We start from the raw sequence: 18,246 nt of genomic DNA, 5'->3' as shown, positions 1-18,246 counted from the left end.
TGTGCGCTATAGTTCCGTGGAGACAGCACAAAAATCCACATATTTTTTTTATCATTGAAAATAAAACTCTTGACTTCCTCCACAATGTCTTATCTTTTTTTTTTTATGCAAAGCGAGTAAACATTTCGACTACCAAATCCCAGTCTTTTCAATTCATGGCTTATTGAAGTGTGACATCTGTGCTTTGTAGTGTGTGTGTGTGTGTGTGTGTGTGTGTGTGTGTGTGTGTGTGTGTGTGTGTGTGTAGTTGGTTTATTTATACTTTTCCTCGTCGTTTTATATTTACATTTGAATCTCATGTTTTGTTAAGTATGTGCGAGCTGGTCAGTCATATTTTCTTTATAGATTCCAGTATGTTTTGATTTTTATTTCTCTGAATGTTAAACTTTGCATATAAATATTGTTTTTATGACTTCATGGATCTGAACTTAAATCATACTTATATATATCTGTTAAATTATGCTTGAATTTCTGTGGTCAATATATACATCCAACTCGAAAATGTGTGTGTGTGTGTGTGTGTGTGTGTGTGTGTGTGTGTGTGTGTGTGTGTGTGTGTGTGTGTGTGTGTGTGTGTATTTCACTCGTATCCATTTTCCCATGAATATTATCAGCTAATTTAATATTCCTCTATTTATTTTATCTCCATTGTTATATTTACCTTTTCCTTCCATATAGTTGCTTCGTGTTTTTCGTTTACTTTTAGCAGAATTTTTCCTCTTAAGTCTGTTTTATCTCATCATATATTTAACCTCCTTCACTGGGACACATCTTTACCTTGAGATATGAGTGGGCTTAGGCGATTTTATTTACATTGGGAAGGGTCTATGGAGGTTAGAAGATTAATGGCCAGAGTCTTCACTATTTGAACCCCCAACATAAGTTTCTGAAGCTGTATAAAATCACCAAATAGTAACCAAAATGAATATGAAAACGTGCCATGCCACTGAAGGGTTTAATTTTCCTAGAACCTTAAAATTTCTACTAGTTTTTTTTTCGCCAATATTTCTCACTTCTATTTTAAGGAGAATCTTTTGTATTTCTCTCTTACCTTTCTACGTTATACTTTTTTTTTTTTTTCCCAAAGCGTATTGTCAGTTTAGGATGGATCGTGGGCTCCTTACCAGCTGACCGCCTTCCTTCCGTCCTCAAGTCCGCTTAGTTGCGCCGAGCTACCGTCAGGGCGTCACCTGCCATTGTGGTGACTTCGATACTTGCCACGCTGCACTCACCTTAACCCTTCCCCTTGACCAACCTTGATACGATGCTTTATGTGTGTGTGAGAGGGGAGTGTGTGAGAGAGGGGTGTATGTGTGTGTGTGTGTGTGTGTGTGTGTGTGTGTGTGTGGATTTGTCTTTCTCGGTTTTAATGTGTGTCTATTCTATTTCAGTTTCTCTCTCTCTCTCTCTCTCTCTCTCTCTCTCTCTCTCTCTCTCTCTCTCTCTCTCTCTCTCTCTCTCTCTCTCTCTCTCTCTCTCTCTCTCTCTCTCTCTCTCTCTCTCTCTCTCTCTCTCTCTCTCTCTCTCCTTTACATACACAACTCAGACGGAGAAAGTGAAGGGAAAAAACACACCCATTCCTCTTCCTTTTATTAAGTTAAGATATCGTCTGGAGTGTCCACCCTTCAGGAGATGTGTGGAGGCGGTCGTTAATAAATTGGTTAGGGAAGACTGTCAAGGAGGCTGTCGAGTGTGTCTCTTGTCCGTTCCCTTCACTCCTCTTTCTCTCCCTCACTTCACCTCACCTGTTCTCTGTCGACCCTCCCCGCCAACCAGCCCCTTTGAGCCCTCGAGTCTTTACCTGCCAGCCATTCTTCGTCCTTTTTCCCCCCTCACTGTTTTGTTTTTCTCGTCCTGTGTTTTAACTCTCTCGCACTTTCTCCCTCCTCTCTTTGTATGCCGCACACATGCTCGCTTCTTCCCTTCTCAAAACGGATCCGGATCTTTCACAAACAACAACATCCACTGGAAGGATACGACACACGTACTTTAGTAGCTGTTAGTTTCAGTGACAGCGAAGGGAGAGCGGTAACAAACTTAATACTTTCTGTCTCTCGTACGTGCGGCAAATTCTAATACTTTCTTGTTGGTTAGCTGCTTGAGTTGTCCCCGGGAGGTTGCTTGCCTTGCTCGGCCCCTTCTGAAACCTGAAGTAGATATGCCCCTCGTGCTTTAAAGTGCTTCCTGTGTCAGAGTTTTGCGTGTGTGTTTGTATGGAAGTACGTGTCTGTAGTTCTATGTCTTGTTTTCAGGTGTTTTTGGTGTATTGATACGAGTTAACTGATGGAACAATGTGAGTGTTCTTTAGTTCATGTCACTGTTAGAAGCTGTAGTATGGTGCTATTATTATGTGTGTGTGTGTGTGTGTGTGTGTGTGTGTGTGTGTGTGTGTGTGTGTGTGTGTGTGTGTGTGTGTGTGTGTGTGACGCTTGCTTACTACCTTGCTTGCTAACTTCGTAATCTTCTCATGATTTTTTCCCTATTCCTATCTTTTTTTCTCACCTGCTAACGTATGTCATTATCCCTTCATACATTACTCTTAGCGCGGCAGGTCTCTTGTTACCAGAGTGGAATGATTATCTATTACCAGCTTATCCGTTGTAACAGGCGTCGTAACTCAGGCCTGGGAATTGGACTTAAAACCGACTTATGTGTAGGGCAGCGAGGACGACGATGAAAGGAAAGCGGCGCCAGACAGGGGTGCGATGAAGGGCTGCGGACGTGTGGCGGTGATGGCTGTCAGATGTGAGTGAAGGAGGGGGGGTAAATTTACAACCCTGCGAACGATAAATGGTTTCGTCCATACCGCCACCTGCATATGGATGGTGTTCGTGACAGTGCTCCCAATCTCTCTATGCTTCCCCAGTCCTCGCCTTCTTCTTCTACTGCTTTCCGGGGGCTTACGTTTCTTTTTTTATGGTATTTAATGGTGTTTGTGCTTCAATAGTCGTGTTTTTGCTTCCCATAGTGACTCAAATGAAAAAAATCGATTCATGAATTAAATTGGAAAAGCTTCTACTACTACTACTACTACTACTACTACTACTACTACTACTACTACTACTACTACTACTACTACTACTACTACTTCTACTTCTACTTCTTCTGCTACTACTTCTTCTTCTTCTTCTTCTTCTTCTTCTTCTTCTTCTTCTTCTTCTTCTTCTTCTTCTTCTTCTTCTTCTTCTTCTTCTTCTTCTACTACTTCTACTTCTACTTCTACTTCTACTTTTACTCCTCCTCCTCCTCCTCCTCCTCCTCCTCCTCCTCCTCCTCCTCCTCCTCCTCCTCCTCCTCCTCCTCCTCCTCCTCCTCCTCCTCCTCCTCCTCCTCCTCCTCCTCCTCCTCCTCCTCCTCCTCCTCCTACTACTACTACTACTACTACTACTACTACTACTACTACTACTACTACTACTACAGAGAAACAAGATAAAGATCGCTGTAAAATAAGTAACTATTTTATTGCTTCCATTATGGATTGCAATAATCATACGACAGAAATTGTGTGTGTGTGTGTGTGTGTGTGTGTGTGTGTGTGTGTGTGTGTGTGTGTGTGTGTGTGTGTGTGTGTGTGTGTGTGTGTGAATGTAAATGCTCACAAGTTACTGTAGAAATCGGAAACGAATATTAACTGTAGCCTAAATTAACCAATAAATATTAACACGGCGGTGGTTGTGTTGAGGTTCCTGGTAATGGAAGTACTGAGCAGTTGCGGAAAGTCGAGAAGAGAGTTGTGTGTTGCCGCGGCGTAATCCTGAATGTTGTAATAAACTTAATGGACTTACATCATCGTCATCGTCGTAATAGGATGCATATACTGCAGTTGGGGCGCTGCCGGGCAAGGTTATCTGCTATGCCTCACCCTGTTGTAATCCTGGATGTTCGTTTACTTTGCCTTTATTACACTTCAAAATGTAAAAAGTTTCATGGAGGTGAGTTACACGTGGGTCTTAGCTTGTAGTGGTACAGTTGTGTTATATTTTTGATTGTTGTTTATATTTCTTCTTTGAATTGAAGGTGATTGAATATACAACTCGAGTCTTTGTTTTATTATTGTTTAATGTTTGGTAATATTAAGTAAGATGATTTCAACCCTTTCAATACAATGACACGATTCCATATTCATTTTACTTCCTATTTGATGATTATATGCAAGCTTCAGAAACTCATGTGGGGGATAAAAAGAAGATTATGGCCATTAATCTTCTTATCTTCACAGACCCTTCCTAATATCAATAAAATAGTCTTATTGAACACAAATCTCAAGGTAAAAATGTTTCCTAGTAATGAAGGAATTACGCATTGATTTAAAAACAAAAGCAATGAAAACTTACCTGTTTCATTATATATTCACTAAGAACGATGTGACTCAATCTATGTATGTAATAAGAGAAGAGCAGGTTTTGTTTTGAGAATGCCTCCCAATAACATTCCAACAGAAAAGTCGTTCAAATTTCACTTTTAACACCAAGAACAAAGTGAAGCTCCTTTGTATGGCCCGCGAATTCGTATCAGATATTGTGGTCAAGTAAAAACTCGCAGGAAACAAGGAAAACAAATTGTTGAAATATTCTACAAAAACCGACAGGGATTTGAAAGCTGCGTCAACAAATATGTGTTTTGTCTTTTGTGGATGCAACACGAAAGTCTCAGGAAACAACAGGAGCAGAAAAAAGGTCTTGGGAGTTTAAACGCGTGTTGGGCATTTCAGCCTTGGACAAACACTGATAAAACACGTACTAAGAATCAATAGAAAGCAAGCACGGAATATAACAGAACAAGGTAAAACAGTGGTGCTTGCCTGGGGAGAAAAGAAACGATAGAAATAGATTAACAAGCGATACGAAATAAGATAAGCCACTTAGTCAGATATTCACCACAATTCTACGTACATCCATGTTGTTTTACGTATTAAATCAAGCAGGACTTCTCTGGAGGTTTTCAAGTCAGTAACAAATGTATTTTTCTTTTGTTCCAGTCGCAAGTAAATAAAAAAATCAAGGTAACACCAGAGCGAGAGGCTGAATCTTTAACTAGGAGTGTTACTGCTGGAAACTCGCGAAGGGAGAGGAGAAAAGAAAAAGATATGGAGTAGTTAGATAATTTTTTTTTATCAACCTTGAGGGATAGATATACGAGACATGGGGCGAGAAAAAATCATAGCACAGTAAGATTTAAGTGAGAACCTGATTCTTTTGTTTTACTTACTAGACTTAAATTTTCACACTTTTCATTACAAGTAGATGTTTTTTTTTTTTTTTTAACAGTGAGGGATCAGCATAAGAGACACAGGGAGATGAAAACCACAGTAGGATTTAAGTGGGAACCTGAATTGTTTGTTTACCAGTGTCTAGACGTAAATTTTCACGCTTTCCATTACAAGTAGTTAGATAATGTTTTTTCTTCTTTTATCAACCGTGAGGGATAAATATACAAGACACGAAACGAGAAAAAAATCAAAGCACAGTAAGATTTAAGTGGTAACCTGATTCGTTTGTTTTACCAGTGTCTAGACTAAAATTTCCTCACTTTTCAATACGAGTTTTTCGTTTTATTTAATTCTCTGAGATATACGTAACAACTCACTCGTCTTATATTTTCCCAGGCATTACAAAACACTTCCTAGCAAAGCACCGACAACCATCTTTCCCTTGCTTTGTGCCCGTCAGTCCTGGAGCTCCCGTGCCTCTTCTATACCGCTGAGCACACAAGAGCCTCGCACCTCACCGCTACCTAACAGCCTCTGCATAACTCTTGGCTGATGCTCCTTGACATGGGGAAAAATTAAATTGATATATGAGGGAGAGAGAGAGAGAGAGAGAGAGAGAGAGAGAGAGAGAGAGAGAGAGAGAGAGAGAGAGGAAATGAAAGGAAGTCAATAGAGAAGAGGAGAGGAGAGGAAAGAGGAGAAGAGAAAGAGGGGAAGGGAAGGAAATGAAATGGAAGTCACGGGAAGGGAAACTAACAAATAAAATAGAGAGAGAGAGAGAGAGAGAGAGAGAGAGAGAGAGAGAGAGAGAGAGAGAGAGAGAGAGAGAGAGCAACTTGAGGCGGAAATGATAAAAAAGACTACTTTGTCTCTCATAGGATGTGTGATGAATGTTCCTTGAAAGTTATAACCTCCTCTTTCTCTTTTTACTCTCTCTCTCTCTCTCTCTCTCTCTCTCTCTCTCTCTCTCTCTCTCTCTCTCTCTCTCTCTCTCTCTCCCTTTGTTTCCGGTTTACAGGTTTCCAGGCAAGCGACTCTCCTTCATTCCCTTCTGATGTGTTATGTTGAGTATTCGTGCGCGGTTTTCATCATAATAATTCACGTTTTCTCCTTTAGTCTTGCTTTATCTTCTCTTTATAAGTAGATTTCTGATGCTAATGTTGCTGTTTTGACGTCTTTTCCTTTTTCTTTCGTTTTTTTTTTTTGCTTCTCATTCCTACGGTTTATTTTAATATTTTTCTTGATTTTTTTTTTCGTTGTCTTCCATTCATTTCCCCCTCCAGGCGGCGCATTGAGGAATATAGCCGCGGGGATGGTGGAATAAGATAGCAGGGTAGAAATGTTCGTCAAGGTGTGGCTGTGGGGCGTCCAGACAGTCTGTTTTGTTATGCATGACACGCCCTCTCTCTGCTCACACACACACACACACACACACACACACACACACACACACACACACACACACACACACACACACACACACACACACACACACACACACACACACACACACACACACACACACACACATTTAAGGAGGACGAGAGAAGGGTTTAAATGTCTGTTTTCTTTAGCCTTCAAAAGAATCGAGCCTCCTTTAAAGTACTTCCTGGTTATAAATGTTTGATCACAAGGAGGGTGCAACACTTGACTGAAGACGTATAGGGTGTTTTAAACCTTCTCCTCCTCCTCTTCTTCTTCCTTTTCCTCTTCTCCTTCCTCCTCTTCTTTCTTTTCTCTTCTTTCTATAATAATTTTCAACATTATATATTTTTTCCATGTTATTCTTGCTGTTGCTTCTCCTCCTCCTCTTCCTCCTCCTCCTCTTCCTCTTCCTCTTCTTCCTCCTCCTCCTCCTCGTCAGCTGGTCCCCTTTCATCTGTTCTTCTTTATATTCTTCTTCATCTTTTCTCTCTTCTTCTCCACCATCCTTTTGGTTTTCTTTGCTTCTTTGCCCTTGTTTTTTTTTCTTCTCTTCCCTTCCTCTCTCCTGTCATGTTCGTTCTTTTCCTCCGCCTTGTTTTTCTCCTTCTTCCTGCTTTTTATTTTATTTTTGATATTTCCTTTTCGTTCTCTTTCTTTTCTCCACTTCCTGCTGTTCTTTTTCCCTTCCAGTCTGTTTCTTTTACTTTTCTTCTTCTTGCTCCTCCTCCTCCGTGACTACCACCACTGCCACACACACACACACACACACACACACACACACACACACACACACACACACACACACACACACACACACACACACACACACACACACACACACACACACCTCCCCTGCACACCATTAAGGAAACATTATGCCACATCGGGTCCTAGAAATCGCATTCAGGACCCGTCACTGCACCGGCCCGTCAGTCTCAGTATAATGAAGGCGGGCAACCCATCGACACGTCCCGCAGCGGAGGGCGATTCACGGTGACAAATTATTTCGGCAAATATTCTAAAGTGGCCCCAAGTCACACACACGCAAACGCAGCGGTCGTGGGTTCTCGGTTAGATGGCGTCAGTGTGTGTGCGTAGTAATTAGCGAATGTTGGATAGCGATATAGCACTACGCTACACGCACGTCACACTACACTACACACACACACATACACAGACGGACAGACACACACGCAGAGGAGTAACTGGACAAATAGAGATAAGGAGACAAGACCACAGAGATTAGCTTTGGTTCTGTACAAAGCAGTTAGGTAACATTATAGGTACATGCACACCCACACATTACCGTGGTGTTTGTGTGCTTGCTGTTAATAAAGAACACAAAGGTTTATTTCAGGAAACACCACAGGGAATTCTAGATCTCTTTCGCAGCGCTTAAGATACGTCTATCCCTCCGGCTCACTCTTACGAAAGAAAATGGACAGAAAGCGGATCTTGAGAAGGATCTGGCCGTTCCTTGTATCTTCATTTTATGCAGTGGATTTGTCGCCACTCACGTATTTCATTATTTGGAAGTTTATTGGTATTACCGGGATGGATGCGAACGAAGCCGGTGATAATTTCCGCTCAGCAAGATTTAACAGCTTACAGTTATTAGTCGCAGGAAATTAAGTTCGATGTATCTGTAATGCATTTTATGTAAAACAAATTCTATCCTGCTGTGTTTCTCTCGCCTTGCTGGTGGAGACTTAAAAATGTGTATACTTTATTGCAATGGAAAGCTTTGCACGTAAAATGCTATTTTATATCTGAAATATTTTACTGTAGCGAAAGCATTTAATGTTACTGAGGAGTTTGGTACATCTTGAAGCTGATGCAATCGGAAGGGCTTACACTCAGAAATGCTTTGGTTTTATTGCACTGCCATACATAGAATACTGTTTTATGGAGTCTTCAATTGTAACGAGATCATTTAGTGTTAAGGAGGGCGGTACGCCTTGAAGCTGATGTGTTGGCCTCCCGCAGCTACTGATTAAAAAAGGGAAGAAAAAGCGACGTCCTGCCCTCCTGTATACCGAGAGCTCTTCGATTTGCGTCATTGTCACACATCGTAAGGTTACTAAGACCAGTACTGAGACGCTTTGCCCTTTCTTCAACGCCCACAGAGGTGATTAATCAAGTTCTCAAGACAGTCTTTCCGTATAATATGAAAATATTGTATGTCAATAGAACTATAAAAAAAAAACCACCCTTGAAAACCGGGACCATTTCAAGTAGAGCCTTTTGAAATAGTGATGGTACGGCGCAGAAGTGTTTTAGAATATGGTCTGTAAATGTGACAGAATAATTTATACAGCTTCGAGCAGGACCTGTGAGAAGACAGGCGATGGTTTCAGACATTCAGCTGGAATATAGACGGACGTTTTCATTATATATCTTCCCTAGAGAGTAGAAGAAAATGTATAGCAGTTCTAATTGAGGCTGTTTCTTTACCCCTTTACCCATACATGTATCGCCTCTTCATCCAACTGTTTCTTATATTCGTCTCCTTATCGGTAAAGCTTTGCCGGGCTGTCAGTCAAAACATTGCCATCTGTCAGCAAATGAAGAGTATTGTGTTTTCTATTCTAAATCGTGCAGTGAAGGGAAGCACGTCAAAATCCCAACATGCAATAAATAAAGAGATCATAAACCACGGCAACATTCATACAAGCTAATGCGATCAAGCAAATAATACAAATCAGGGAGACATAAGAGTTATTGCCAGTAATGTTTGGTCTCCTGATGAAACAACCGTGTGCCGAACTACATTTCCGAAATTAATCATGTTTATGGTACTATAATTTAAATTTCTGGAATGGACAGACAGCTAACATCAAATATATTATTAATGCTGGTGTTTAAATAGTGTTCTAGGGCATTAACCTGTAGTGTTGTCATAAAATTGCATGATTACAACGATGATGATGATAATGATGATGATGAGGACGATGATGATGGTGATGATGATAATATCTTTTATACTGTTAACCTCTTCAGTACTGAGACACATTTTATCCTTGAGATTCGTGTACGATTAGCTCATTTTTATGACATTAGGAAGTGTCTATGGAGGCCAGAAGATAAATGGCCACAGTCTTCACTATTTTAATCCCCCACATGAGTTTCTGAAGATGTGTAAAATGACCAAATAGTAAGCAAAGTGAATATATAAACTCGTCATGGTACTCAATGGGTTAAGGTGATGGTGATTGTGGTAAAAGTAATGATGAGGGAATCGGAATCATTAATAGAATAAGGAGAGTTTGCAAGGCTAGACAGGTTCATGGACAGTGATGAAAGGTACGGTACGAATATTTTGACACAGACCGCCACGTTTTGGACGAGTGGGCGTCTTGTTATCTGCCTTGTTGTGTTTTGTTGTTGTTGTGGTTTTGGTAATTGTTGCTTCTGTTTTTTCACTTTTCTTTTTTTTTTTTTTTTCTTCTTTTTTTTTTTTTTGTTGTTGTTGTTGTTGTTGTTGCTGTTCTTTTTTTATTTCTTCTTCTTCTTCTTCTTCTTCTTCTTCTTCTTCTTCTTCTTCTTCTTCTTCTTCTTCTTCTTCTTCGTTTTCGTCTTCTTTGTCATCGTCGTCGTCTTCGTTTTCTTTTCTTCTTCTTCTTCTTCTTCTTCTTCTTCTTCTTCTTCTTCTTCTTCTTCTTCTTCTTCTTCTTCTTCTTCTTCTTCTTCTTCTTCTTCTTCTTCTTCTTCTTCTTCTTCTTCTTCTTCTCTCCTCCTCCTCCTCCTCCTCCTCCTCCTCCTCCTCCTCCTCCTCCTCCTCCTCCTCCTCCTCCTAGAAGTAGTTACCAAACAGCCTCGAAAGGACCAACAGGTCTGTTGCTGTTTGGCTTTCCTTTGTATTCCTTTGTATTCTTCTTCATCTTCGTCATCATCATCATCCTCATTTTCATCTTCACCTTTTTCATCATCATCATCATCATCTTCTGGTAATGTTAGTAGTGGTGGTGGTGGTGGTAAAATCCTTTCATTCCTAGAGGTATTCTGTCAGCGTCTCAGAATCAAGAACCTTCCAATGTCGACACCAGCGCACCAAATACTGCAGCCAGCTTGCCAGTAATGCCTCCTGGTGTAGTCAGTGTCAGGCAGCCTATATTTCAAAAGCCCTTGTCATCTTGGTAGGTACGTAAGCTTTTTATCACCAATTTATCATCATCATCACCGTATTACCAGTCTCACTACTCGTGTCACCCGTGTTAATATGAAAATGAAAGGATGAAGAAAATGGTGCACTGGAGGAGCTGGAGGAGAAAGAGAAGGAGGAGGAGAAAAAGATGATGATAAGAAGGAAGGCAAGGAGAAAGAGGAGAAGGAAGAATAAGAGAAAAGAGAAATTGAACAAGAATATTCTCTAAATATATATAGTACCACCACCACCACCACCACCACCACCACCACCACCACCACCACCACCACCACCACCACCACCACCACCACCTCTTCCTTCACACAAAACTACATTCATCTACACTCAGAATTTAAAACTGAAAAAAAAGAAAAGAAAATGTGACTCCTATACTATTTTTGGAGTTCCCCTTCTAACAACATCAATTTGTTTTGGGGACTAGTATCTCAGAGAGCCCTTTTTTTCATCGCAGGACACACACACACACACACACACACACACACACACACACACACACACACACACACACACACACACACACACACACACACACACACACACACACTCCTCTCAGTACCACCACGTAAGAACTCTGGCAATGTGTGTGGGAGGGTCTAGGGTGTTTGTGGGGGGTTTAGGTGGGGATCAGTCGCACCACTCACCGTCTTACCCTATTGTGGAAGTCTCGCGCCTCTCAAGTTCAAGTGAATCAGCGGCGATCGACTGAAGGGAAGTAAAAAGGGATATAATAGCATGGACTTGTGGGCCACCAATCACTGGATACGCTTTCCCCGTCGCCCGTCACGCTAAGAGGAGAGAGAGAGAGAGAGAGAGAGAGAGAGAGAGAGAGAGAGAGAGAGAGAGAGAGAGAGAGAGAGAGGTTTGAAAGGTTTAACATCGGTGACCCCAATCGAGGTATGGGAGTAAATTGAGTTATCTTTCTGTAACATAAACTCCAGAAGCAAAAAATGAAAAAGAACTAACACTGACACCTTCCTCCCTCCATGAATCAGTACATTATTTTCTTTATCAATTTCGCTACGGACGTTATTGGTTGTATATAAATCATCTACTTTCACGGTATTAACATTGGTTTGGCAACGATATCGATTCCTAATACAATCAGAAGATAAGTGAATAAGAAATAGATGTGTGTGTGTGTGTGTGTGTGTGTGTGTGTGTGTGTGTGTGTGTGTGAGAGAGAGAGAGAGAGAGAGAGAGAGAGAGAGAGAGAGAGAGAGAGAGAGAGAGAGAGAGAGAACGTAATAGTGTCGCAATAATAAGGTGAAATGCCTCTGAACATTAAAATAATAGACTATGATGGTGTTGGTGGTGTTGGTGGTGTTGGTGACGGTGGCCACGTGGGAGACTCGTGCCTCACCCTATTCTAACCTCCCTTGACTTCCCTAAGCTTGTTGATCCCCTGAGGAAATACTTGAAGTTACACCTTATCACCTCCACACCCTTTTCTCCTATTGTATTTACGTCCTATGCCCTTCAGGAGTCACTTTCTACCTGGACTACACAAAGATATACATACGTGATGCTTAACCTCTTCAGTACCATGACACGCGTCCACATTCATTCATTTAGTGATTTTATACAACTTCAAAAACTCATGTGAGGTATTGAAATAGTGAAGACTCTCGCTATTAATCTTCTAACCTCCATAGACCTTTCTAGTGTCAAAAAATGGTCTAATCGTACACAAATCTCAAGATAAAAAATGTGTCTCAGTTTCTATATTAATTCTGCTTACTATATGATGATTTTATACAGCTTCAGAAACTTATGTGGGGGATTGAAATAGTGAAGACTGGCCATTAATCTTCTGACCTCCATAAACCCTTCCTAGTGTCAATGCAAGGGTCTAATCGTACACTAATCTCAAAGCAAACATGTGTCCCAGTTTCCATATTCATTCTGCTTTCTATTTGGTGATATTATACAGCTTCAGAAACTTATGTAGGAGATTAAAATAGTGAAGACTGTGGTCATTAAACTTCTGACCTCCATAGAGCCTTCCTTATGTCAATAAAATGGTCTGATCCTACTCAAATCTCAAGGTAAAAATGTGTCCCAGTTTCCATATTCATTCTGCTTGCTATTTGGTGATATTATACAGCTTCAGAAACTCCTGTAGAGAATTAAAATAGTGAAGACTCTGGCCATTAATCTTCTGATCTCCATAGACCCTTCCTAGTGTCAAAAAAAAAAAAAAAAATAGTCTAATCGCACACAAATCTTAAGGTAAAAATGTATCCCAGTATTGAAAGGGTTAATTGAATTCCTGATCCGAGAGAGACATAATAATCCATGAATTCATCTCAAAAGGATCTCGCATTGAGTCGCAAAACCAAACCAAGAGAACCCTTTGACTTTATTGTTTGATTTTGTGTTCTCCGCATCGTCTCTCACCTCGTGGTATATACAGAGTGATTCACGGGCCGTCTCTCGAGGCTCAGGTAAGATTTGTGTGGCTGGTGCCTTTATTGCCTACACTCTTTGAAATGAGATATGGAAATGAAGTGCTCTTTTGAGGGTGATGATAGTGCATTCGTGTGTGCTATCCTCTATTTTTTTTTTTTATCTTTCTTTCCTTTCCTTTTTCGTTTCTTTTTTCTTTAACTAGTCATTCTTTTATTTTTCTCTTTATTTATCACACGATTAATTGCTATGCCTTCAAGATTTCTGATATCCTTTCCTTCTTTCTTTCTTTTCTTTCTTTCTTTCTTTCTATTTTTTTTTTTTTCCTTAGGGAGTTCTAGGGGTTCTCAGGCGCACGAGTTCGAATCATGGACACAGTTCGAAGTTAACCCTTCAGTACTTGAACACATTTTAACTTGAGATTTGGGTGTGATTAGACCATTTTATTGACATAAGGAAAGCTCTGTGGAGATCAGAAGATTAATGGCTACAGTCTTCACTGTTTTAATCCTCCACGTAAGTTTCTGAATCTGTATAAAATCACCAAAATAAATATGGAAACGCGTCATGGTACTGAAGGGTTAAAAAGAAATCCACTTGGTCTAACGCTTCTCAAATGTCAAAACCAAATTCCTTGCTAGGGAAATTAGGAAAACTGAACGTAAAGGTGCTCTTCTCTAAGGAACGTGTATAATGTAGGTCCATATTGGCAAAACAAATGATCTATCGGTATTGGCCGTTTTTAGGTGATGTCCTAGTTGTTGTTGTTGTTGTTGTTGTTGTTGTTGTTGTTGTTGTTGTTGTTGTTGTTGTTTTAACCCTTTTAATACTGGGAGACCTTTTTAACTTGAGATTTGGGTGTGATTTTATTGTCATTAGGAAGTGTGTATGGAGATCAGAAGATTATTGGCCATAGTCTTCACTATTTCAATCCTCCCCACGTAGATTTCTGAATCTGTATAAAAACCACCAAATACTAAGAAGAGTGAATATAGAAACACGCCATGGCACTGAAAGGGTTAAGCTTTTATCAGGCATGTATTGTTGTTTATTTTTGTAACTCAGTATGTTTTTTTTTTTTACCTTAGTATCTGTTTATTTATTCATTTTTCCATTGATCTATGTATAGTGTTCTGTGTGTCGCTTTGTTTCAACGTGTGTGCTCGGCTTTGATATTCCATGTGGAGTATTTATGACTGGCAAGCATCGTTACGCATTGAAGTATCCGAGTATGGTGGGTTTTTTTTTTTTTTCATCAGTATCTCCTTCATTTGTGGTAATTTTTAAGGCGATTCATACACAGGTAAAACAAACTTAATAGGCTTATGCTCCTATTGTTAATTATTTTCATGTCTGGTGCAGCAACAGATTATGAATGCAAGTTAAAACCAAGTCATTACCCGTAGGAAAGAAAATTAAAATGAAGAATACAGGTTTCATTGTTTTATTTCTTACTGAGCGAGGATATTTTCTTTCTGCATTAACAGGTCAATTCTGTGTTGCTCTTTTCTTCAATACACGCTACGTTGTTAAAGTATTGCACCTCTTCTTGCTCTCTTTAACCTTTTTTTTATCTGATTCTTGAGAAATGATGTGTATAGAGGAAGAATCTTTTGCTCTATACACCCATATTATGAAACACTTCTGCGCTGCACCTTCACTATTTTCAGAGGGCTCTAGTTGAAGTACCACGAAATTTTAAGGGTGTGTCTGTAATTCTAGTGACATGCTAACAATTTTTCTGCATTTATGAACAGGACAAATACTCTTTATAACTCGGCTAATCATCTCTTTTGGTTTTTGAAAATGGTAGCGCATAATGATGGCTGTTCAATGCCTCATATAATATCAATATATTTATTTAATTTATTTTTTTCGATGTTTCCTTTCGCCATGTTCCTTCTCTCCCATTTCCCAGTGAAGTGAGTCTCTTTTCTATTAAATCATTCAGAATCATTAAATTAAAAATGCTTTGTTAATCTAGCGGGCACTGAGTAATCTACCGTCCAGGACACAAGTGGTCGCTCTGCTTCGCTCTACAAGTAACGGGGAACCAATCTATAGTTTGTGTACTCTAAAGTGGCTCCTGGGTCTCAGTTTGAATGGTGTCCCAGGGAATGCATGATTATCAGATCTTGAGGAAAACCATGAGCTATCCTTGTGATAAGTGCGTGATCAACAGAAAAGTATTATTCACATCAAATCAATTACGTTATCAGTAAACTACAATAGGTTTTAAATCCAGGAGCCATTTTACAGTAGATAGACTATAGTTATGGACTTATTCATCCACGCCCAAAGACTTCCAATAGAACACCAAAACAGAGAGAGTTCTTCCAAGTTTCTATAATATTTTGTAGACGAAAGGAATTAGTATATTTTCTCATCCAACCCTTTTGCTCTCCCTCCCGCCCTCTCCCTCTGTACTCCTCGTGGCCATGTTCAGCAAATCCAAACAAGACCTGGTGTTGTGTAAGACTAAAACTTTGTAATACTTTTCTACTTCACATTTTTTACAAGCCACACGAGTCTTATTATATTTACGATCAATCCTCCCTAAATAAACGACTTCATTCCCTACGCAAATGATGTCCCTTGTATTTTCGAGTTGCACAAATGCGTCGAGTGGAAATGAATGGAAAGAAAAAAAAAAAATAGGGAAAAAAAGGGAAAAAAAAGGTTCTCTTTACAAAATCTGCTCCATCTCATGATCGCTTTCAAATAATTCCTCAGTGAGTGGTTTGAGCGTGTCCTGTTTATTTATGTCTTTTCAGGGGGCTCTATTTAAAGGGTATGGAATCTCTCTCTCTCTCTCTCTCTCTCTCTCTCTCTCTCTCTCTCTCTCTCTCTCTCTCTCTCTCTCTCTCTCTCTCTCTCTCTCTCTCGTTTGTCTGTGCCGTTAATAAATATTCTTTCCTGCATTGTTTTCTCGTCTAATTGTTCCAGGAAATTAATTCAAATGAGTCACCCTTCGTGCTCACCTTGTAATTTTGGTCCAGTGATTTACATTTATTCCATCCCGAGTGTGTTGTGCGCCTAGATACTTATTTAGACTTTCAGTGATTGGTCGCACACACACAGGGAGAGAGAGAGAGAGAGAGAGAGAGAGAGAGAGAGAGAGAGAGAGAGAGAGAGAGAGATGTATGTATGTAAGAATTGAAAGAGCTGGGAAATTTTCAAAGGTTCATGTGTGTGTGTGTGTGTGTGTGTGTGTGTGTGTGTGTGTGTGTGTGTGTGTGTGTGTGTCTATAACTCACAAGTATTGACAGGTAATGAGAGAATGGAATACCTGTCTGTCAGTGTATAAATATTTTCACTAACATTACCTCCTGATCATAAATGGTAATGCTTCTCCCAATATCAACTCGTTATTAGAGTGTGTCTTTTGTAACATAAATTAACTCTCCGTATATAGATGCTGCAGTTAGCCTTCATAAGTGACGTTAAATGAGCAGTTGTTACCTATTTGCTAAACATTATAGAGAATTAAAAGGTATGTGGGTAATATTTGGGATTTATGACGTTACGTACTGAGAAAGCTGAAATATAGAACAAAAAAAGAAAAAAAAGAAGAGAAGAAATAAAAAAAAATTTCATGAGTGCTTGACGGTCTGGGAATCGAGATACTTTTAGCTTGAAAGAAAAAAATCACAAGACCAAAGTTTTCCGTTCTCCCCGCCGCTGTGTATTAGGAAATCTAGGAAGCATAGGCTATACGAGAACTAAAAAAAAGGGAAGCAATAAGAAACACATGGTTGCTTGACGCTCTGGGAATCGAGATACTTGTAGCTTGAAAGAAGAAAATCACAAGACTTAGTTGTCAGTACTCTCCGCCACTGTGTATTGGGAAATCTAGGAAGCGTGTTCGGGAAGGTCGACAAAATGGACAGTAGGGTCACAGAATATAACAAAGAATAAGTGATAGACTGAGGGGAGCCCGCAGCACCTGAGGGACCACAGGGATTGACTACCCTTAACAAGATTCAGCAGTACCAAGGCCACCAAGTCTCAGAGGTTGTCACAGTGAAGGGGCTGGACTCTGCATCTCTCTGACGAGCTTCCATCCGTCTCTCCTTTTTGCCTCTGTGTTCCAGGTTATGTGAAATTTCGAGTCTAAATGAAGGATCGAGTGCTCTTTGTATTGAGTAATGGTATCTCAAGCCTCTTCAATACTAGGAAGCATTTTTTACCAAGAGTTTTGTAATTGATTAGATGATTTTATTTACACTAGGAACGGTCTGTGGAGGTTAGAAGATTAATGGCTACTGTCTTCATTTTAATCCCCCACACAAGTTTCTGAAGCTGTACAAAATCACCATCAGGAGAATAAGTATGAAAACGTGTCATGGTACTGGAAAAGTTAAGAGCTTCCATCCCACTCTCTTTTTTGCCTCTTTTTTGCAGGTCATGTGAATCTAAATAAAGGATCGAGTGTTTTTTTGTACTGAGTAATTTTATGTTTAACCTCTTCAATACTGGGATACATTTTTACCATGATTTTTATGTGTGATTTGATGGTTTTATTGACATTAGGAAGGGTCTATGGAGGTCAGAAGACTAATATCCCAAGTCTTCACTATTTTAATTCCCCCACGTAAGTTTTTGAAGCAGTATAAAATTGTTAAATAGTAACCAGAATGAATATGAAAACGCGTCCTGGTACTGAAGGGGTTAATAAGTAAGGTGTAATATTGATAGGAGTGAATGATGTACTGTTGGATAATATACGTGTTTAGCCTCTACAGTGTAACCATGCTATTAGGTGTACATGTCTCGTAACTCAGAGAGAGAGAGAGAGAGAGAGAGAGAGAGAGAGAGAGAGAGAGAGAGAGAGAGAGAGAGAGAGAGAGAGAGAGTGTGTGTGTGTGTGTGTGTGTGTGTGTGTGTGTGTGTCTTAGAAACCATTCAATCTCAGGTCCCTTTTCCATAATTGTAAAATAATCACAGTGTTTTCATATTTTTCATCTATATACAAGGATATGTGTGTGTGTGTGTGTGTGTGTGTGTGTGTGTGTGTGTGTGTGTGTGTGTGTGTGTGTGT

The sequence above is a fragment of the Portunus trituberculatus genome, chromosome 15 (assembly GCF_017591435.1).
Source record: "Portunus trituberculatus isolate SZX2019 chromosome 15, ASM1759143v1, whole genome shotgun sequence".
In the NCBI taxonomy this organism is placed as follows: domain Eukaryota; kingdom Metazoa; phylum Arthropoda; class Malacostraca; order Decapoda; family Portunidae; genus Portunus; species Portunus trituberculatus.
The sequence above is the reverse complement of the archived record's forward strand: the minus strand, read 5'-3'. Positions refer to the sequence as shown.